The sequence below is a fragment of the Lissotriton helveticus genome, chromosome 11, assembly GCF_964261635.1.
Source record: "Lissotriton helveticus chromosome 11, aLisHel1.1, whole genome shotgun sequence".
Classification (NCBI taxonomy): Eukaryota; Metazoa; Chordata; class Amphibia; order Caudata; family Salamandridae; genus Lissotriton; species Lissotriton helveticus.
This window is the reverse complement of record NC_136072.1, coordinates 902,865,321-902,887,125: the sequence shown is the minus strand read 5'-3', so window position 1 is coordinate 902,887,125 and position 21,805 is coordinate 902,865,321. Positions and strand designations below refer to the sequence as shown.

Sequence of the window (21,805 nt, the reverse complement as noted above, 5' to 3'; positions counted from 1 at the left end):
TCAGTATGGCTTTCATGCAAACCAGAGATTTCTGCATGGAATCCAGTATGGCATGCACGCAAACCACAAAGTAATGCTTTCAAACCACTAGACTGTAGTCTACAACTAATATATTACACAGATAAACCAGTATATTACAAAAGTGAACCAATGTATTTTGTATTCAAACCATGGAATTATGCAAGTGTACCTGTACATTATGCATGCAAAGTATTATGTAATGCTTTCAACCCAATAGGCTTCATAGTCGGTCGAATACATCAGTTACTCCAGTATTGGAGCTTTCATAGATTCACATGCCTGAATCATTTCCCGTCGTTGAGATGGGAGTCCCCGGTATATAAAAAGGCAATGCTTAGATAAGTACAAAATTGAAAAGAGGCCTAGGCCCATTTCCATTTTGTAACCCATAACTCTCGTTATGTAAAAGAGACCAAAAATTGTCCCTGAACCAATCAGAACCTTTCACTCTCTAGAACACTCCTGAGAAAACCTTTTGCCCCTTAGATTTTCTACTGCTGCACGTTATGCTAGGAAGTCTCCTTCGAACTCTGCTCAAACTTTCTCTTGAAACTTTAGATTTGGAGTTTTTTCCTTTGGATTTCATCTGCTGATACCATCTTCATTGCTGACTACTACTTATTCTACCTGAGAAGGTCTGGAAAAGAGAAAAAGGGGTTGTTTAGAGCCTTTGCTACTTGTTCCACGAAGAGGCTCTACACTGATGACCCTCATGCTGACTGCATTTACTGTCTTTATCTGGACCATCAAGCTAAAGACAGTAAGGTATGTCGTACCTTGATATGGCTTAACTTAAAGCCAGAAAGGAGGTTATCTCCAGTGATAGCGATGAGGCATCCTCTTCTTCATCTAGGAGGTCTCAGAAGAGGAAGAACTCCCCTCATACTCATTCCTCAGAGGCGAGTCCTAAGAAGGCCCTCAAAAAGACCACTCATAGGTCTTCTGGGAACAGTCCCTCAAAATCTCCTCAAGATACAGGAAAGGAGAGTAAAGGACATGCTTTGGGGGATAAGGCTGCAAAAAAGATGGGTTCTGAGCCGTCTAAATCACCCCCTCAGGTCAAACAATCCTTCAAGATGCCTTCCTCAGAGCCTCCTGAGGTAAAATCAACAAAATCTGTATCGTTGACGGGATTGTCGATGATGAAGTCTTCGTCATCGACGACGAAAATTGAGGTCAAGTTAGTCCCAAAGAAGCCTTTACGGCCAGGAACTGATGATTCACCTTCGACGATGTCAATGTCGACGAGGGTTTCGACGTCGGTATCGTTGTCGACGACAATGTCTGCTCTGCCGACGGACTCGTCGATGACGGTAACTACGTCCTCGACGACAGATAAGGCACTACAATTAGTGTCAACGACTGCAATGACGATGATGGTGTCATTGGTGATCTGATCCACGGGCTCGTCGACGAGAGAAAAAACACCGGAGAAATTGGAAGTGGCCAGGAAGAGGAGAATTACACCAGAAATCACCTCACTGAGCAAAATTGCGCCTCTGGTACCATCACACCTGCTGGAGGAGCAGGATTCAGAGGAGGAAGATGAAGGCCCTTTTGCCTATGCAAGTAGCCCTTCAAAATTACATGTGAAATGTCAGGACGATGACTTTGAGGAGGAATACAGGGAGTATAAATACCCTCCAGATGGCTGGCATGCCGTCTTCCTTAGTGATGGGCCTGCTTTTTATGTTTCCCTTACAGTAAAAGGTTCCACCAACCCAAGAATCTCAGGGGATACCATCAAATGTTCCGCGCCAACCCTCCATTCCAGCTACTCCCGTCATAAATAGGGAGTTTCTGCCAGAGCCCTTTCCAAGATCACCACAACCAATGCCTCAACAGGATCCAGTCACTACGGATGATGACCAAGAGGAGGGAGAGATAAGGGACTCCAAAAAAGAATGGGATGACTACCTTATTCCTCTGCTGTCCTCTTCCTCTCCAGTGCCAATTGATTCCCCGCCAGAGGACATCGACGGATTCCATAATTTGATGGAAAGAGCAGCGAAAAGATTTGAACTCCCAATGTCAAATACCCAGAAGGAGTGTTTCTTGTATGATTTCAAAGAGTGAGTGGGAACATAACTGTTTAATGCGCCACCAGCCTACCGCCGGAGTGCATGCTGTGTGGTGGATGGGAAGCACTGCGGTTCAGCCTCAGATCCTACGCTGGATCTCCAAAGGTTGGGATACACACCGCTCCCCGCTGGCCTCGGTGTCCGCCCACAGTGTGTTACTCTGGACAAAATGGGGGACTGCTTGAATATGTGGGAGCTCCCTGAGTTGTTGCTACTTTAGGGGCAGACAATGCGCGGGTCACGCACTCCTGCCTTATTGACCAGTGACCTCTCTACCTTCCTACCTTTGTATCTTACAGGACACCCTACCACTAGGTGTCTAAAGAGAACTGCCGCACACCGAGTGGGGTGACGTTACCCACAGTGGGAGCTGAGCAATAACCTAAAATGTTACCGTTTTTTATAGCCGTTTGTAGCGGCATTTCCCCCCTCATGACTACAGATCTGTGCAGCTCACAACTTTTAACTAACAACCAGTACACCTCACTACCGACTCTCCTCCAAAGGGGAGACGAGTCTTCTCATTATAGGGGGTTAGTGTCCGACAATAATTTCATGCATGCACTAGGGTATGAGAACCAAGCCCCTCTTCACATACACTTTGTGCACTTTTTTTTTGCCTAGATCGTCGCCACACTCCCTCACTGAGTAGGGATATGGAGAATTTTGGGAGATATAACTTGAGAACTATGAATATATTCTGTATGACTACAGCAGGCATTTTTACATGAACACTGTGTATATCCCTCTCTACAGGTTACTCAACCACACTACAGAAGTTTGCTATCATAGTGCTCACATGTGGTAGGTAGCTAATAGCCCCACCACTGAGTGTAGATAGTTTCACATTTTTAGATTAGGTCCTGAGGAATTGCCACGGATTGATAGAACCACTAGGCAAGAAACATGTCGACCTCCGGAGATGAGCAAAGCTCCAACTAAACCTTAACATCAGGAAAGCTGCCACTCTTTTTGTTTTTATTAAGGTGGATAACCAGCTAGAATCAAATTGTTATTTGGACTATCCCAACTATTTTAACTCACTCACTCACTCTATTCACGATATCTACACACCATGAGCCACACACCCCCACTTCATCATAAAGGCAAGGAACAAAAGATCTCAGATAAAGGGCCCGTACATGGGTGCCCATTGGGTATTGCAGTACCGACCCAACAAGGAGCACGTCCAGATGATGAAGCATTACACCTAGCTTGCTGGGTGTGTGAGGACCCTAGTTACGCAAGAGCGGGATCCCCTCCTTATACCTCTCCATCACCAGGTTCCTCCTCCGCTACCATTCAACGATGATAATGGTTCGTTCCCTGACTTTTATTGACTAGGCACTGCACCTGGAGGAACAGCATACCATTAGTTAGTATGATTTCAAGGAGCCATTCCGGAAATCAGTTAGGGGGATACCGATCATTAGCCATGTTTGGGAGGAAGGCCTTAAAGTCATGAGCACACCGGCTACGATCACATCGGTTCTCGCAGACTGGAGAAGAAATATAAAGCTCCAGGAGACACTCCAGCTTGTTTAGTGGGCCATCCCAAACCGGACTCTGTCATTTCCCAAGCTTCTCAACAGAAGTCTAAAAATGCTTCAGCTCCTATTACAACACCTTCTGACAGAGAGGGTAGATGCCTGGATAATGCGAGAAAAAGGTTTTTTTCCATGTCAGCTCTGCGAGTGCCCTTGCCATTCTGGGCAGATATGATATGCAGATGTGGTGTAACCTGTCACCTTACATAGACCTGATTCCTGACGACAGTAGCCAGGAGGTCAGAAAGGTCCTTCAGGAAGGAGAAAGGGCTTCGGCTGAAGTCATTGATAGCATAATGGACATTGCGACCACCGCGTTCAGATCGCTTAGAGGGGTGGCGGTGTTACGCCAACAAGATTGGCTGAGAGCAACAGCTTTTAGGGGCTAGATGTAGGTAAATCTATTTTACCACTTCTTAAATACCGAATTTTACCGATTCGGTATTTAAGAAGTGGTAAAATAGAGGGGGGGAGATATAGGTTAATCCAGATGTGGAATTACCGATTCGGTAATATTCGGTATTTACCGATTCGGTAAATACCGAATCGGTATTTCCTATTGATTCCTATGGGCTGTGAAGCCCATAGGAATCAATGGGAAATACCGATTCGGTAATTACCGAATCGGTAAATACCGAATTCTGCAAGGGTGCAGGGGTGTCACTTTGACACCCTCTGGCACCCCAAAAATTGACATGTGCGCCATGTGGCACACAGACATGCCCTAAGGGCATGTCTGTCTGTCACATGGCATAGGTGTGCATGCACACATGTGCATGCTCACCTGAATTCGGTATTTTAACACCCAATTAGATTGGGTGGTAAAATACCGAATTTGTAGGGCCTTTGGGACTCAGAAGAGTCCCACCTACATCTGAGATTTACCGAATCGGTAAAAATACCGATTCGGTATTTTACAGAATCGATAAATTTACTGAATCGGTAAATTTACCGATTCTGTAAAAATGTGCCCCTACATCCCAAAAACCCATTTACCGGTCGGTAACGGCCTAAATCGGCCGTTACCGGTCGGTAAACGGCTCCTACATCTGGCCCTTAGACCAGAGATCCAGAATAAGATCTTGGATCTTCCCTTCGATGGGGAAACCTTATTTGGGAAACATGTAGATGATGCGCTGCAGAGTATCAAAAAGGATACAGATACTGCGAACGCACTGGGGACACTGCAGTACCGGAAGTTGCCCTTTCGAGGAGCTAGAGGGGGAAACATCATATAGAGGGGATACCAACAGAACAGATACCCTTCCTACTCTACATCTTCACAGCCATACCGACAACAGTACGGTCAATGGCAGGTGGGGGGCTATTCAAAATCTACCCCTAGAGGAAGAGGTGGTCATCAAGGAAAGGACAACTCGCAAAGACAATGACAACCTTCAGGTTCCGGCTACTTTTTTCCCTCCCTCTCCAAAGGTTCCCCTGGGTGGAAGAATTTCCAATCATCTTCATCAATGGCAAAAAATAACTAAGGACCGGTGGGTCCTCAATCTAATAAAATTTGGCCATACTTTAGAGTTTCTTAAATCCCCCCGTACTCCTCCAACACGTCAAGAGATCAAACATCTGCATCCTATGCGCTTGGAGATTCAAACAATGCTCTGAAAGGGAGCAATAGAACCGGTGCCAATCTCCCAGAGAGGAAAGGGATTTTATTCCCGTTTTTTCCTAGTCCCAAAAATTTTTCCTCAATTGCGTCCTATTCTGGACCTGAGAACCCTCTATACTTATCTCAAAAATCCCTTCAAGACATTCTCCTACTCTTAAACCCAGGGGATCTTATGACCATCTTAGATTGGCAAGATGTGGATTTTCACATTCCGATTCATCCTTCCCATAGGCAGTATCTTCGGTTTGCTGTAGCCGGAGACCATTACCAGTTCAAAGTACTGCCATTCGGCCTCAAATCAGCCCCAAGAATTCTCACAAAATGTCTGGCTCCAGTAGCGGTTGTTCTAAGGAAAGAAAGACAGCAGGTGTTTCTTTACCTGGACGACTGGCTATTCATAGCACCTTCACGTGCATCAGCTCAGTCGTCAACAGTGGCATTCATAGAATTTTTTGCCGAGCTAGGCCTGACTCTGAACACGGAAAAGTCATCCCTCCATCCTGCGTAGAACATCACATTCTTGGGAGCGATTCTGGACACCACAGTAAACAAGGCGTTCCCTTCCATCAAGAGACAACAAAGGCTAATCTCTATATCCCAGGCATTTTCAAAAAGAAAATGTCTTTCAGTACACCGTTACAAGTCACTACTAGGAACGATGTTCTCTTGCATCCCTCTCGTACCTTTCAGCCGATTGAGAATGCGTCAATTGCAGGAACAACTGGATGGGAAATGGCATCAAGCAGTGGGATCCTTCAACGACATTGTAAAGATCACACCGTCCATCTTTCAAGCAGTAGCGTGGTGGACACAACCACAAAATATCTCAGTCGGCCTTTCCTTCCTTACCGAACCAGCTCCGCTGGTTATTAACACTGATGCATCTGTAGAAGGTTGGGGAGCTTTTCTTCAAGATCTCCAGGTCAGTGGTCGTTGGAAGTTACAGGAACATCTACTTTACATCAATCCACTAGAACTCAGGGCAGAGGGATTCACATTGCTGGCTGTCCTTCCGAGAATACAAGGTTCGGCTGTATTAATCAGGACAGACAACACAACAGTGATGCATTATCTCAACAAACAGGGCGGTACGATTTCGCTCTCCCTGTCTCAGGAAGCCCAGAAAATATGTGAGTGGGCAGTTCAAAATGGGATATAAATCAAAGTGGAACATCTTCCGGGGAATCAGAATGTCAAGGCGGATACTCTGAGCAGGCTCAAATCAACCTTCCACGAGTGGGAGATCAATCAGGAAATTCTAGAAGAGTTCTTCCGAAGGTCTGGAAAACCAACAGTGGATCTTTCGCAACAGCTCGCAACAAAAAATGCCAGTTCTTTGCTAGCTGGCTTCACCAACGGGGGTCCTGGGGGAACATGTTTTTGATGGCATGGTCAGGTGTCTTTGCCTACGCCTTTCCTCCAATTCCCCTCCTGCCACGCATTCTGACAAAGATCAAGAGAGAACCATGCAGAATGATCCTGATAGCCTCATGGTGGCCCAGACAACACTGGTACACGGAGCTTCTTCTGCTGTCAGAGGCTCATCCAATTCACGTTCAGCCAACACCTTCGCTCTTTTCGATCAAAATCACTACGTCTAGCGGCTTGGCTCCTGAACACTGCGGTTTTCAGCATTTAAATATTTCATCTGAATGCAGAGATATATTGTCAAATGCCAGAGCAGAGAGTACAAACAAAACATACAGGATGAAATGGAAAAGGTTCTGTCTATGGTGCCAGGAAGCTAATATCCATCCTCTCATCCAGCTCATGAAATTATCCCATATATTATGCTCTTGGCAAAATCTGGTTTGGCTCCTGCTTGTATTAAAGTGCATCTAGCCACTATGTCACGTTACAGGAGGACTTCTTCAGGACCATCATTGTGGTCTGCAAGAATTATCAAACAGTTCATGAAGGGGTTATTTCAAACTTTCCCTCCAAAAAGCCTCCACCACCTCTCTGGCAGCTGAACAATGTATTATCTCAATTAATGAAGCAGCCCTTCGAACCCATTCATAGGGCGATCTCAAATTCATATCGTGGAAGGTAGCTGTTCGCATAGCACTCACTTCGGCCAGGAGAGTTGGGGAGATACAGGCTCTCACTATACAGGAGCCATTCTTGCAGTTTAAGGAGGACCGGATTGTACTCAGAACTAATCCAAAATTCATGCCATCTGACTTTCATTTGAATGAGCTTCTAACTCCTAAAAGATTTTTTCCTCAACTGACAACAGCGGTGGAAAGAGTTCTCCACTCGCTAGATGTCAAGCACTGTCTTAAGTTCTATTTGCAGAAAACAAAACCTTTCTGCAAATCTTCACAACTTTTTGTATCTTTTAGTGCACATAGGAAGGGGGTTCCTCTATCTAAAAGGGGAATTGGCCGATGGATTTCCAGTGCAATACAATATTGTCTTCAGGCGGCTGGGAAACTGTTGAATGCACAAGTTTGTGCTCATTCTACGAGAGCAGTGTCCACTTCCACTGCTTTTTTTGCTGGAGTACCTGTCCAGGATATCTGCGGGGGGGCTACCTGGAAAACTCTGCACACCTTTACCAGACATTACTGCCTGGATGCAGCCGAAGAAAAGGATGCAGCAGTGGGACAAGCGGTGCTGAGAAACCTTTTCCAATGACTGTGAGCTCTCTTTCTCTTCCCTCCTTCCTTTATTGGTTACATATACACATTTTATTGTTATGCTTTATGATGTCACATGTTAATAGTGTTTTGTTTTATTATCTTGATATTGAAAGTTATCTCAATACTATGTGATATCTTCAAGTATATATGTATGTAAGGTGCAGTTTTTTCACTCCTTATGCTGCCTGAGGTCAGATTTATGCACAATAAAATGTGCTATTTTACTGCTCGCTATTCTGATTCATACATGTGAATCTATGAAAGCTCCAATACTGGAGTAAGAAAACAAGTTACTTACCTGTAACTGTAGTTCTCCAGTATTGGAAGCTTTCATAGATTCACATGCGACCCACCCTCCTCCCCTGAGAGGCTCACCTTTGGATTTTTTGCACCAAGAATATCTGGGGCACAAGTGCTAGAAAATCTGAGGGGCAAAAGGTTCTCTCAGGGGTGTTCTAGATTCTGAGAGGATCTGATTGGTTCAGGGACAATTGTTGGTCTCTTTTACATAACAAGAGTTATGGGTTACAAAATGGAAATGGGCCTAGGCCTCTTTTCAGTTTTGTACTTATCTAAGCATTGGTTTTTTTTATATACCAGGGACTCCCATCTTGAAGGGGAATGATTCAGGCATGTGAATATATGAAAGGTTCCAATACTGGAGAACTACAGTTACAGGTAAGTAACTTGTTTTCTTCTAGTTAGCACCTCTAACTAGATTATGCACCCCTGTTAGTTTTGTTTATGATCTCAAATATGACATCACTCATGACATGCTCTATGACAGCAGGCAAACATAGCCTACCACATGTACGTGGACGACACTCAACTCTACATCAAGATCTCCTCCATTGAAGACATAATATCGATGAACATGGCACTCGAAAATACCTCAGCTATCTCCTTTCATCAAGAACCCAGACCTCAAAGCTGCAGTTCAGTCCTTAGTCAGCTCAAGGCTGGAGTACGGATGCACCACCCTCGCGGGACTTCCCAAAATCTCAACCGTCCCATTAAAAGACTGTCTCAACGCCGCAGCAAGACTCCTAACAGTATCTAGGAAATTTTACCACATATCGCCACACCTGAAAGAGCTCAAGTGGCTTCCTTTTGAAGCTCTAATCCACCTAAAAATGGCATGCATCACTCACATAGCGCTTCACCACAATACTCCCCAGTACCTATCCCAAAAACTGACCTTATCTTGAGGAATCAGACATTCATTGAGTGCTGATAATCTACTTTTGAAACCCTCATGCTTCAGAAAGAAAAAAGCCTCTGAAAGAGCATTCTCCGGAGCCGCAACAAGAATATGGAACTCGCTTCCACCCTACATCAGGAAAATCTCCTCTACTCCTCTGTTCAAAAAATAAGCACAATCATTCCTTTTGTGCAAATTCTTCCCATAAACTATCACACGGACCATTCCAGATCTACACCCTAACTTGCCCTTTCTATCCCTTGAAAGACACCTTCGCTGCTCTTTACCCAATGCTCAGAAATACTTTCACACCTGCAACCTTACAAACTTTGTGAAATATGTTGATCTTATGTATGCTATTCTTTTTGCAAATTGTTTTATTCCTATTGTGCCCTCATTGTAAAGCGCTCCGATACCCTTCCCTGGGTCTGGTCCGCGCTATAGAAAACTCTATAAATAAATAAATAAATAATATCTATGACATCACTGATGACACCTCAAATGACATCACTGATGACATAATTCAAGCTTTGTTTTGCTGCATTGCTCTTTAAACGGGTATACCATTCGAGCAATGAAAGTAAGTGCAAAAAGCTTAGAATAATATGAAGCGTCTTTACTGCTACCATACATACAACTCCCAGAGGTAAAGCAAGCTTGTGTTATTTTTAACATTGACCCAATAACATACACTTCATGGGTAGCCGAGTTCATCTTGACTATGAACCACAGATGAAAGGATGACCTACACTGCTCACGGTGCTCAATCTGTTTACGACTGTTCTGGAAAAACCAAGTTCCTCACCATAATCGCGCCCTGTTACATAACTAATGCCTACTACGGACACTCTTTACCTGTACCAAGCCCCTGAAGTCACTTAACGAACGCTGAGAAATAAAGTGAGTGGATATGAGTAGAAACATGGATACTGTTAAGTGTTTACGCTACGGAGAGTTTACTCTGTACCACACTGTTTGTAGACTGTGAAACTCTCATGAGAAATACACCACAGAGTATTAAAAAGTATCTACTAAGCACAGTGTGCACTCTATGCAAAACTCATCCAAAGATAGACTATTGAAAACTTTATAGATAGACCATCTTCTGAGCCAAAATAAGCACATGTACCTAGGTAACTACGTGGTGCACACAGTTGTCTATGTTAAGTAGAAATTGTCATGCTGAGACGATTCTGTCTAATAACTCAAGCCTTACAATACTTAACATGTAGTACATAGAATCTTTACCCTGTTGGAAACTTTTTATACAGTTCCCATAACCATGTGTGGAACATTCTGTCACCTGCACCCAGAGTTACTCTTCAATACAAAGAGTTATAACGTGTTCAATACCTCTACACATCTATGATGCATTAGGGGCGAATGCATTTTCACCAATTAGCTGGTCCCATGCTGTATACAATTAGGTAGACAAGTAATATGGTACTTGCCCTTCACTGTGTAAAGTATAAAACAAGTTAGCACACTCATTGGATGATGTCATCAGTAATGTCATCAATGATGTCATTTGAGATATCATCGGTGATTACATAAATAATGAGTGGTGTCATATGTGAGGTAATAAGCAGTGAATGATGGAGGCCCAAGTTATAGTTAGCGCTGCTAACTATAACTGGTGAACTTCTGTGTTTTTATTTTAGTTAAAAACAGTAATGTTGTCACAGAGAAGTTCACCTACCAGTAACATTACTCTAACCATTTTTTCCAGTGTATATATGTATACATACACTGGATATTAGGGAATTAGAGAATATTGGGACCCACCACTAGCACCCGGCCGACCTGTATGCTGGGAGCTGTAGTCGATGGACCTGGGCTACAACTATGGCTTTAAACAACAAGATGGAGCCAGCTGAACTCCCATCAATGGGAGTGCCACAGGACTTCCATAGCAGGGCAGGGCGTAACCCCGGTGTTAATGGCATCTGAGGAAGTCTTGTTACGCCGAAATGTATTATGCGGAGAGTGATCAATTAAAGGGATTCCATGTAATTCCCGCTGTGTCCTCTGATTACTTTTACTGAGTGGTCTTCGTTGTGACATTTCACGCGCATCCCAGGAGCACGTTAAGAGAACCCGTCCTTTAAGTGTCCATGGCATTGCTGGCTAAAACTGCAGTTTTCTTTCTCTTTCCAAGGTATTGAAACAGCCACGGACCGCCTTGAGTTTGGGCCATGCAAGCGGCCGCTGCCAGGAGCAGCCCGTGACTGCACGGGGAAACATGATCATTGCAAAGGAGTTTCATGGCCTGGCTGACTCTAATATTTGGGGCAGGATGTTGGGAATTCCGGGTCACTCCTTCAACCAGGCTTTACCATCGACACAAAGCCCTACTATGCCTGGAACGAACAGAGCCCATTTAGGGAATATTGGTCCCTGCCACTAGCACTTACCCAGCCGAAATGTGATCATTGCATCAGAGTTTCATGGCCCGGCTGACTCTCATATTTGGGGCAGGATGATGGGGACCCAAGGAATACCAGGTCACTCCTTCAACCGGGCTTTACTATAGACATGAAGCCTTACTATCCCCGGAACAAACAGCGCCCATTTAGAGAATATTGGGCCCCGCCACTAGCACTTATCCAGCCAAACTGTATGCTGGGAGCTGTAGTTGATGGACCTAGACTACAGCTGTACCTTTAAACAACGAGGTGGAGCCAGCTGAACTCCCACCAATGGGAATGCCACAGCACTTACATAGCAGGGCGGGGCGTAACCCCGGTGTTAATGGCATCTGAGGAAGGCTTGTTACGCCGAAATGCATTATGCCGAGAGTGATCAATTAAAGGGATTCCGTGTCATTCCCCGCTGTGTCCTCTGATTACTTTTACTGAGTGGTCTTCGTTGTGATATTTCACACGCATGCCAGGAGCATGTTAAGAGGACTTGTCCTTTAAGTGTCCATGGCATTGCAGGCTAAAACTGCTGTTTTCTTTCTCAAGGTATTGGAACAGCCACGGACTGCCGTAGAGTTTAGCTAAGCAAGTGGCCACTGCCAAGAGCAGCCCGTCACTGCACGGGGCAACGTGATCATTGCAAAGAAGTTTCATGGCCCGGCTGACTCTTATATTTGGGGCAGGACGTTGGGGGCCCAATTAATTCCAGGTCACACCTTCAACCGGGCTTTACCATTGACACGAAGCACTACAATGCCTGGAACAAACAGAGCCCATTTAGGGAATATTGGGCCCTGCCACTAGCACTTACCCGGCCGAACTGTATGCTGGGAACTGTAGTCGATGGACCTGGACTACAGCTGTGGCTTTAAACAATGAGGTGGAGCCAGCTGAATTCCTACCAAGGGAGTGCCACAGGACTTACATAGCAGGGCGGGGGCGTAACCCCCGTGTTAAAGGCATCTGAGGAAGGCTTGTTACACCGAAATGCATTATGCCGAGAGTGATCAATTAAAGGGATTCCGCGTAATTCCCCGCTGTGTCCTTTGAATACTTTTACTGAGTGGTCTTTGTTGTTGTTGTTGCAGAGTTTTATATAGCGCGAACTAGACCCGAACCTAATCAGGTATCAGAGCGCTTTACATATTTTCCAGTTACGTTACAGGAGGACACACTTTCATTTTAGGCACGGGGAGATCAAGTTATTTGCCCAGAATCACAGGAGGTTTTGTCGTTGTTACCGAGACTCGAACCCAGATCCCCACGTCCGAGGTCGAGCGCCCTAGCCGTTAGGCCAACTCCTCTCCCCAATACATCTTCACAGAATATTTTACCCAAAGTAAGTTTTTATTTCCATGGGCTTTAGAGAAATCTCACCTAAACAACCTTTAGAAACACAGGTTCTTATTTTATCACCTTCAGCGAACTAAGACTTTTCTCACAAAAATGAAATACCTTGGGTTCACACCATGTCCTTCTCTCTCGTTTCGTTGAACAGCAGTATATTTTTCTTCTTCTGATCTATCATCATTCTCCAAAGCAACCCGAGCTTTGTATTGGGCACTAGATTCAATTTCTTCTGCTAACTGCGTTGCTCGTGCTTCACGCCTTAAAAATTCTTCTGAATTATCTCTCTCCAATGGAACAGTATAAGAGGAAAGACAGATAGATAGATAGATAGATAGATAGAGAGATAGATATGTATCTCTCTTTCTCTCTATATATGTATATATGTGTGCGTAAATATATATATATATATATATATAGAGAGAGAGAGAGAGAGAGAGATAGAGAGAGAGAGAGAGAGAGCAACACAGAGAGAGATATCACTGAGTGTAGCTTCAGTTAGTCTTGCTAAGTTTAATTGATCTAGCAGGCCCAGAAGCCATTTTATTCAGAGTAGTACACTTACAGATGGTTACAAGGCATAACCTCGTTTTCAGTGTTGGCAATTAGAATCTGGATTTTGGAATATTAATGGACTCTGTATTGTGTTTATGAATTTTTATTTCTTCTCAAGGATGTCTCACACTTCCTCAAGGATAAGATCCTGCCACCTGCTCATTAGATAAGTTCTGCTGAAACTAACAAGTTTCTGCCTCATGATTAGGGGCCAGATGTACGACATTCCAATTTTGCATTTCCTAAATAGTGAATCCTAAGAAATAGCTATTTAGGAAATGCAAAATGGAATGTACAAAAATAGAGATTTCACAATAGCGATTCCTACAGCGTAGTAGGAATCACTATTAGGAAATCACTATTCAGGAAATACCAAGCCATACGTTACATGCACCCACATGCATCAAGGTAAATTGCATTCGCAAACGGTGCGAATCGCATTTTTCGGCTGTTTGTGAATGCAATTTCCTGATTTGGGATGCACCAACCTTTTTCAGAAATTCGCAATTTAAGAAATCGCACAATTGCGATTTCTTAAATTGCGAATGCATTTAAGGAATCTCAATTTGAGATTCCTTAAATGCAATTCATCATACTTTTAGAAATTGCGAATTTGCAAATTAGAAATGCAAATTACCATGAAGTTGACCTTCATGGTAATTTGCGAAAATCTAAAAAAATGCTTTTAAATGCATTTTTCTTTGTTACATGTTACACACACACATGCCCTTGGGGCATGTGTGTGTGTAAGATGTATCCAAAAGCAAATTTCAGGGGTGCAACAGGGTGTCATTTGGACACCCCTGTACCCTTGAAATTGCATTCTCAATTTGCGAATTCACAATGATGAATTGCAAATTGAGAATGCCCTCCCATTCATTCCTATGGGCCTCTAGGCCCATAGGAATGAATGGGTAGAAATTCCTTAATTGTGATTCTCAATTAGAGAATCGCAATTAAGGAATTTTAAGAAATCGCAATTTTTTTGCAATTCCTTAATTGCGATTCCTTAATTTTCGCAATTAAGGAATCGCAAAATGGAACAATGATGCATGTGGGGGTATGGGTCTAAAGTCCCATAGGTAAAAATGGTTTTGCATTTCCTAATTTGCAATTTCCAAATAGGAACTCACAAATTAGGAAATGCTAAAGCAAGGGTGACTGTCTGCCTAAGACCTAACACTTGATGCACCCAGTAAAAATTGGTGCACATGTAGAGCTGGGTAGAAATTGCAATTTGCGATTTCTAAACTGCCTTTGTTCACATGCCCCCACATGCATCAAGCATTTTTGTAGTCGCAAACGGTGCGATTCCTTAAAATCGGCCGTTTGCGAATGCAAAAGTGCTTTTTGGGATGCATGAAGCAATTTTAGAATTCGTAATATTTTTGCGAGTTCTAAAATTGCGGGTGCTTTTTTTTTTTTTTTTTTTTTTTTTTTTGTTAAATTTTTACTTTATTACACCTTCGAGGTATACACACAGCCATCATCGCCTACAACCCGGAGGCCGGCGGCAGCAAACGGTCATTTCTCAAACCCCTGGGTAAAAGATAAAACACACAGCCATGATACCAACAGCCCGGAGGCCTGGCGGCGTAACTGCAGGTGTAAGAGAAGTGTGTAGTAGCATCAGTCTATTGAAGCAGCAGATGATTGACCTCAATATGACAAAGGAAGGCCCACCCGGCGGCGCCTGCGGTGCCAGTTCCAAGCTCAAAAACAGCGTGCCAGGATGGGACAACCGGTGTAGGTACAGAGTAACAACTGCATGAGGACCCAGGGACTGAGCCCCTCAAGATGGAGACCAGGAAAAGGTGTAAAAAGAAAGAACTAAGAACCCCCGTTCAAACACAAGCCCACCCACCCCAAAAACTAGCCAGACTACCTGAGCCCGTGTCCACACGCCTGCACCCACCATTCACCACTTCCACAAACCCCTCTACAGGGCCATGGGTGTCGACTCACGGATCCATGAGGGCGAAACAAGGTACAGTGGGGATGGCGTCTATCTACATCCAGGCCAGCCAACCCGAGCACCCCTCCAATGCATGGCACCGCTAAGACCAGGCACAATCCACCACTCACTCAGAACACCGAAACCTTCAGCGACCACTCTCCACATTCTCAGCCGCCGCAACCCCATCACCCTGCAGTACATCCAGCTCCTCCCCTTCCGGATCAGACTCATCTTCCTCTCGCGCGCTCTGAAACGCCTTAAACAACCCCCAGAAGTTCTTGGGGCGACTCTTCGGGGGAAGTAGTTCACTATACGCCTCTGATTGCGTGCAGCAGTCAAGTAAATCCGCCTCCCAACGCTTCTTCGTGGGAACCGGTCCCCGCATCCAACACAAGGCAACCAGACGCTTCGCCATCAGCAGCGCCATGTCCGCAAGTCGCCGCACCGCCACCGGCAGTGGTTTGGAAAATCCGAGCAATGCGAGCGCCGGGTTGGGCAAGATCTCCTCGCCTATGATAGAGCTGAGATCCGCAAAGACCTCTACCCAGTACCTATGAATAGCAGGACAAGTCCAGGCCATATGAAGAAAGTCTGCCGTGTGAAAGTGGCAGCGCTCACACTCCGCCGACTCCCTCAGCCCATACCTATGGAGCCTCACGGGCGTGTAGTAGACACGCTGTAGAAATTTAAAGTGTATCAGGCGGTGTCGACTGTTTAGCGAGATTTTTCTAGTGTTGGTAGAGCAATAACGCCACATTTCATCTGAGATAGGAGTTTGGAGGTCAGCTTGCCAGGCCAATCGGGCCTTAGAGGTGGGGCACTGCCGAAGTCCATCGCCCAGCGCCCTCAGAGCCGTTATCAGTTTGCGAGAAGAGGGGGTCCTGATTACATACGTGAGCTCCAGCACTTCCTGGGGTTCAGCCAGTTCCGGGCCCAATGTGGCCAGTGCCGCTTTACGGACCCTATGGTATTGAAAGCTATGTAATAGCGTTGCCCCAGGGCAGGGTTGAAGGACCTGCTGCAACGTCTTCAGGGTGCCGTTTAAAAAGAGATCTCCCACAGTGACAATACCCAATTCACGTAGCGCTTTCAGGACGCCTTTCTCCGTCAGCGGAGCCAACCAGGCTGCCCACTCCACACGGAGCAAGGGTGAATACAGCAGTACACTCTCTCGGGAGCCAACCAGTGCATGCCAAGCGTGGTTCGTGGCCGCGATTGAATCCAGAATGCCGACCTTCCGAGCGGGCGGATAGCATACCGTGGCCGGGAGAGGGATGGGGTCTGCAAAGAGTCGTTCCAGTTTGACATGAGGGATGCCAGGATCCCCATGAATCCATGTGTGGAGATGTGCTCCCTGAGCGATCCTATAGTACCGCTCCAGGTCTGGGGCCCCAAGACCCCCTTGCTCATACGGAAGCATGAGCGTTTGCCACTGCACCCTCGGCTGTTTTCCCCCCCACGCCAGGCGGATGAGCGTTTGGGTGAGTTGTCTGAAAAAAGCCTTGGAGAGGACCACCGGTATATTCGTAAATAGAAAAAGAAATCTGGGGAGCACTACCAGCTTCATGAGCGCTGTCCTGCCCATGAGAGAAAGCGGGAGTCTGGACCACACTTCGACATCATCTACCAGTTTGGAATAGGCGAACCCATAATTCTCTCGTATCAGGACCTCCGGGTCAGTATGTATTCGTATCCCCAGATAGCGGATAGAGTCTGTGGTCCACTGCAATGGGTACTCCGAGTCAAAAGGGAGTGTCACCGGAGTCAAGGGTAACGCCACCGATTTATTCCAGTTGACCCGAAGGCCCGACAAGGCCCCGAATCTCACCACTTCCCGCAGCACCGCAGAGAGGTTTGTCTCCGGGTCACGGACATATAGCAGAGTGTCATCCGCGTATGTTGAGATACCAATTTGGTACGTCGGAAAATTAATCCCCTCGAACCGATGATACTCTCGTATGGCGCAAGCGAGGGGTTCTGCCACCATGGCGTACAACAGCGGAGAAAGGGGACAACCCTGACGGGTGCCCCTTCCAATCTCGATAGGAGCAGTGACTAAGTTCCCTATCTTTAATCTCGCAGTGGGCTTGTAATATAGAGCTCCTAACATCTGTAGAAACGGTTCACCGAGTCCAAACTTACGAAGGACCCTAAGCATGAACGGCCATTCAACAGAGTCGAAGGCCTTTTCCATGTCTAAAAAGACGGCGACAGCTTTGTTCTCTTGTTTGACGTGTTGTATCGTGCCAAGTACAGTGCGGATATTATAAGTGAGATTGCGTGAGGGGACAAACCCAGCCTGCTCCGGGGCAACCAAGTCTGGGACCAAAAGCGCCAAACGGGTCGCAAGTACTTTTGCATATAACTTCGCGTCCACATTGATCAGCGATAGAGGGCGGTAAGAGCCACATTGATTAGGTGGTTTACCTGGCTTCGGGATGGTTATAAGTAGCGCCTCTCTCATGGATTTCGACATGCTGCCCTGTTGGCAAATGTCATCAAATAGGAGCATCAAATACGGGACAAGTTTGTCCTGAAAGGCCTTGTAAAACGCCACCGTGAGGCCATCCTCTCCAGGGGCGCTACCGGACTTCATGCCCTCCAGTGCCTCCGTTATCTCCTCCTTCTGGATTGGGGCCATGAGAAACTCTCTCTGCCAGTCGGCTAAGAAGGGCATTTGGAGGCAACTGAGATAGTCGTCGATTTCCTCCTCAAGGCGGCTATCCCGTGAGGAGTAGAGCGCCGTATAGTAAGAGTGAAATTCCGCTATGATATCCTGCTCCTCCGTCACCACCTCCCCAGCAGCAGTCACCAATTCCTCGATAACCAATGGGGGCCTGGTGTTGCGCATCAGTTTGGCCAGGAGAGCACCAGGTCGCTCCCGCTCCCCATACGCGCGCACCGTGGCATATTTGCCCATATGTTTAATTTCCCTGTCCGCCTCCTCTTGAAATTCCTCCAGCAAAGACTGAAGTCTGTCTGCGTCTGTGGCAGCACCCGAGTCTCCCGCCCGCCGTTCCAGATCGGTGAGTTGCGTTTCAAGCCATTGCAGCCGGTGCCTGATAGCCTTGAGCACCCCAGAGTGCTTAGCCATAGTCATCCCTCTGATGTACACCTTAAACGCATCCCAAAGCACCTGGACGCTATCTACCGATCCCACATTAGTTGAGAAATAGGTCTCTATATCCTCGGTCAGTTCCCCTCTGAAAACTTCATCTAGGAGGGAGTACGGGGGGAACCTCCAGGTAAACGGGGGGATCCCCCTAGGAGGAGCAACCAATAATAAGAGTAGTGGCGAGTGGTCAGACAGTGTGCGAGGCAGCACCGTACACCCTCTCACCGCACCAATCAGTGAGCGGGAAACAAACCAGTAATCTATGCGTGTATGGAGGTTATGGTAGGCCGAGTAATGGGTGAACCCACCCCGTCCCGGGTGTCTATGACGCCACACATCAAGCAAGTCAAGCTTCACACATTCCGACAATAGGAGTAACGCCGAAGCAGCCGGGGATCTAGGGAGGCCCGCCGATCTGTCCAGTTCTGGGTTCAACACCAAGTTAAAGTCCCCCCCCCCACAGCATTCTAGTGCCCACAAACTGCCTACAGCTGTCAGCCAACAAAGCATAGAAGTCTGGGGAATCGTAGTTGGGGCCATACACATTCACCAACAAAAGATCGTGACCCTTCCCCACACACCGTGCAACCACATACCGCCCCTCTGGGTCTACCGCCACCCGCCGTAGCGACAATTGGGATTTGGGATTAGCCCAGGTGAGTACCCCCCTAGCATGCGTGGTGAACCCTGCAGCAACACAAGCGGAACCAAGACCCCTCATCTGCAACATAGGACTAGACAGCGGCAGATGTGTTTCTTGCAGCAGAGCAAGGTCAATCCGGTGGCGCTGCAAGTATGCCAAGACCTTCCTGAGTTTACGGAAATCGTTAAGCCCTCTCACATTCCATGACAGCAGTCGCAGAGAGCCCAGGGCGCTCTCTGGTTCTAGAGTTTCAGCGGTCGACATAGCAGGTTAAAGAAAACAGTAGGACAAAGCAGGCGATGTAGCGGACACATAGCAGTAATCGGCATAAACAGACCCCCCTCCCAACTGACCCCGAACCCCACCCAAAATATCAGCAGCAGCACAAAGACATAGCAAACAACCAGCCACCCACAGCCGACCAACCCCAACACCCCAAACCCAACTGCCAACATGAAAGTCAATTCACTACCACCCACCCTCCCACAGCCGACCAACCCCAACCCGGTCAGACAGGCCCCAACCCCTCCCTCCGACCCTTCCCCAGGTATCAACAAGTACTACAAACCCCGGACGGCTCCCAAGGGAGCCAAATGCCAAAAGCGCAGAGGCAGAGGTGCCTGGCTAGGTTACTAGCATAAAGTGGGCCAAGGGCCCTGAACATCAAACACCCCCCCGTCCCCGCCCCGTCCAATTTGTTCCCCACAATCCTGCCAGCACAATGTTTCTTAGTCCCAAAGCGGCTCCAGTACACAAGGAGAGCCGCCTCTGCAGTGTCTCGCCGCCAGTGTGACACCAGCCCAACCGCCCACCAGGGTAAACAGTACCTTATCCGAGGGAATCCGGAACATCACCACACCAGCGTACTCACAGTCGGGCCCACTCCAAATGTTCAGGCGTCACAAGGCGCCTAGGCCTTGCAAGCCCCAATCCACTACCGCTCCCCTATTCACTCTCGTTCTTCCATTGCCTCAGCATCAACGTCATCCCTTCGCGGACTCCTCGGGCAATTGCGCTGCTCCTTTGACCAGTCTTTCAGGGACTTTTTAAGCTCCGCAGGATCCGTAAAGAAGTGCGAGTGACCCTGCCTGTTGATACGGAGTCGCGCAGGGTACAACATCGCGTAGTCCAGCCCAAGCTCTCTCAGCTGTTTTTTATACGGAGCAAAGCGTTTCCTTTCCTCCTGAACCCTCGCTGTGAAGTCAGGGTATAGGGAGACGTTCATTCCCTCAAACTGCAGGTCCCCTTTCTCTCTGGCCAGTCGGAGCGCCAGATCCCTGTCCCTGTAGTTCAAGAGTTTCGCGATGATCGGCCTCGGGGGTAGGCCTGGCTGCGGTTTCGGTCCCAAAGAGCGATGCGCCCTTTCAACAATAAACATGGGGGAGAAGACTTCTTCACCCAGCAGGGTCCGCAGCAGCTTCTCCACAAACACCTCCATCTTGCCGGTACTGGTTGTCTCTGCCACTCCCGTGATGCGGATGTTGGAGCGCCTCGAGCGCGCCTCCAAATCTTCCGCCTTGTCTTGTATAACTTGGAGCAGCCTCCCAAACTGTTTACGGTCTTTATCCCATTCCGACTGGGCCTCCTCCGCCTCCGTTAGCCGTCTCTCCGCCATATCGAGCCTCTCCGCATGTTTGTCCACCCTCTCGGCCATGCGATCCATTCGATACGTCAGTGCGTCAATCTTAGTGCCTATCGATGCCATACTGTCCTGCAGGCCTTTCTCCATGACCCCCAGCATGCCTCGTATTTCCGCACAGAGGGTGTTTTCGGAGGAAGATTGTCTTGGCGAGGCGTCCATGGCTGGTCCCTCAGCACCCTTCGCGCCTTCAGCACCCTTAGTCCTCTTCTGCTCGAACGATAATTTGGGCTGTTGTCTGTCCCCCTTCCCCATGGCGTTTCTGGTGCTCATGCAGCCGGTGCACCCAGGCGCCCTAGGTAAGTTGCTCGTGTGGGGGGGGGGCAGGCCGGGAGGGGGTAGCGCCAGCAACAGTCTCCCGTGGTCGGCGTATGAGGCAGTAAGCGCTGTTACCAATATGGCGGCGTCACACTCCGAGCTATGTCCAGGCCCGGCACCCAGGAGGACGACAGACTGTCCCACCGCCCTTGCCACCCTGTAGACGCTCGAGCGTGCCTTCTCCACCCCCGGTGTCCACAAATCCTCAGGCCGCCCGCTCTCCGGCAGCATGGGGTTCGGTACTCACAGGGTGTGCGTCTCAGCCACCACGAGGCCAGAGAACCAAGTCTCCCCAGCCCGACCCGAGTGTCCGTGGGCGTCTAATCAGGTGTATCCGTCAGGGCTCTCCAAGTTCCCTCCGGTATTGCCCCAGAACCATGCAGAGCGGCGCTCACCAGGATCCGTCGCACAGCAGTCGTCCGAGAGGACCGGTCTGTCCGCAGCTCCGCCTACCGCACGTCGCGCGACGTACCTCGGCCAGCCGCACAGGAAAGTTCGGGGATCGCGGCCTGGTCCGTCTCGGCGCCGATCAGTTCTCAACTCGGCTCTCCTTCACCGGAAAACGGGCAGGGCAAGTTTCGCCACTCGACCCAGGCGTAGGTCAGTAGTCCCCAGCGATTTGTGGTGCCAGCAGGCTGTTCGGAGGATGGGTTTTACGGAGTTATTCGGGGCTTAGACGGGGAGCGCAG

At 47.6% G+C, this 21,805-nt stretch overlaps 1 protein-coding gene and 1 long non-coding RNA gene across 3 annotated transcripts in view; one reads left to right on the top strand and one right to left on the bottom strand.

Annotated features, from left to right (window-relative positions):
• TBX5 (T-box transcription factor 5) overlaps positions 1–21,805 on the bottom strand; it is a 615,870-nt gene that overhangs the window by 219,938 nt on the left and 374,127 nt on the right. The gene's annotated exons all lie outside the window — the stretch shown is intronic.
• The window catches only part of LOC144791294 (uncharacterized), a 483,505-nt gene that overhangs the window by 460,760 nt on the left and 940 nt on the right, over positions 1–21,805 (top strand). The window lies entirely within an intron of this gene.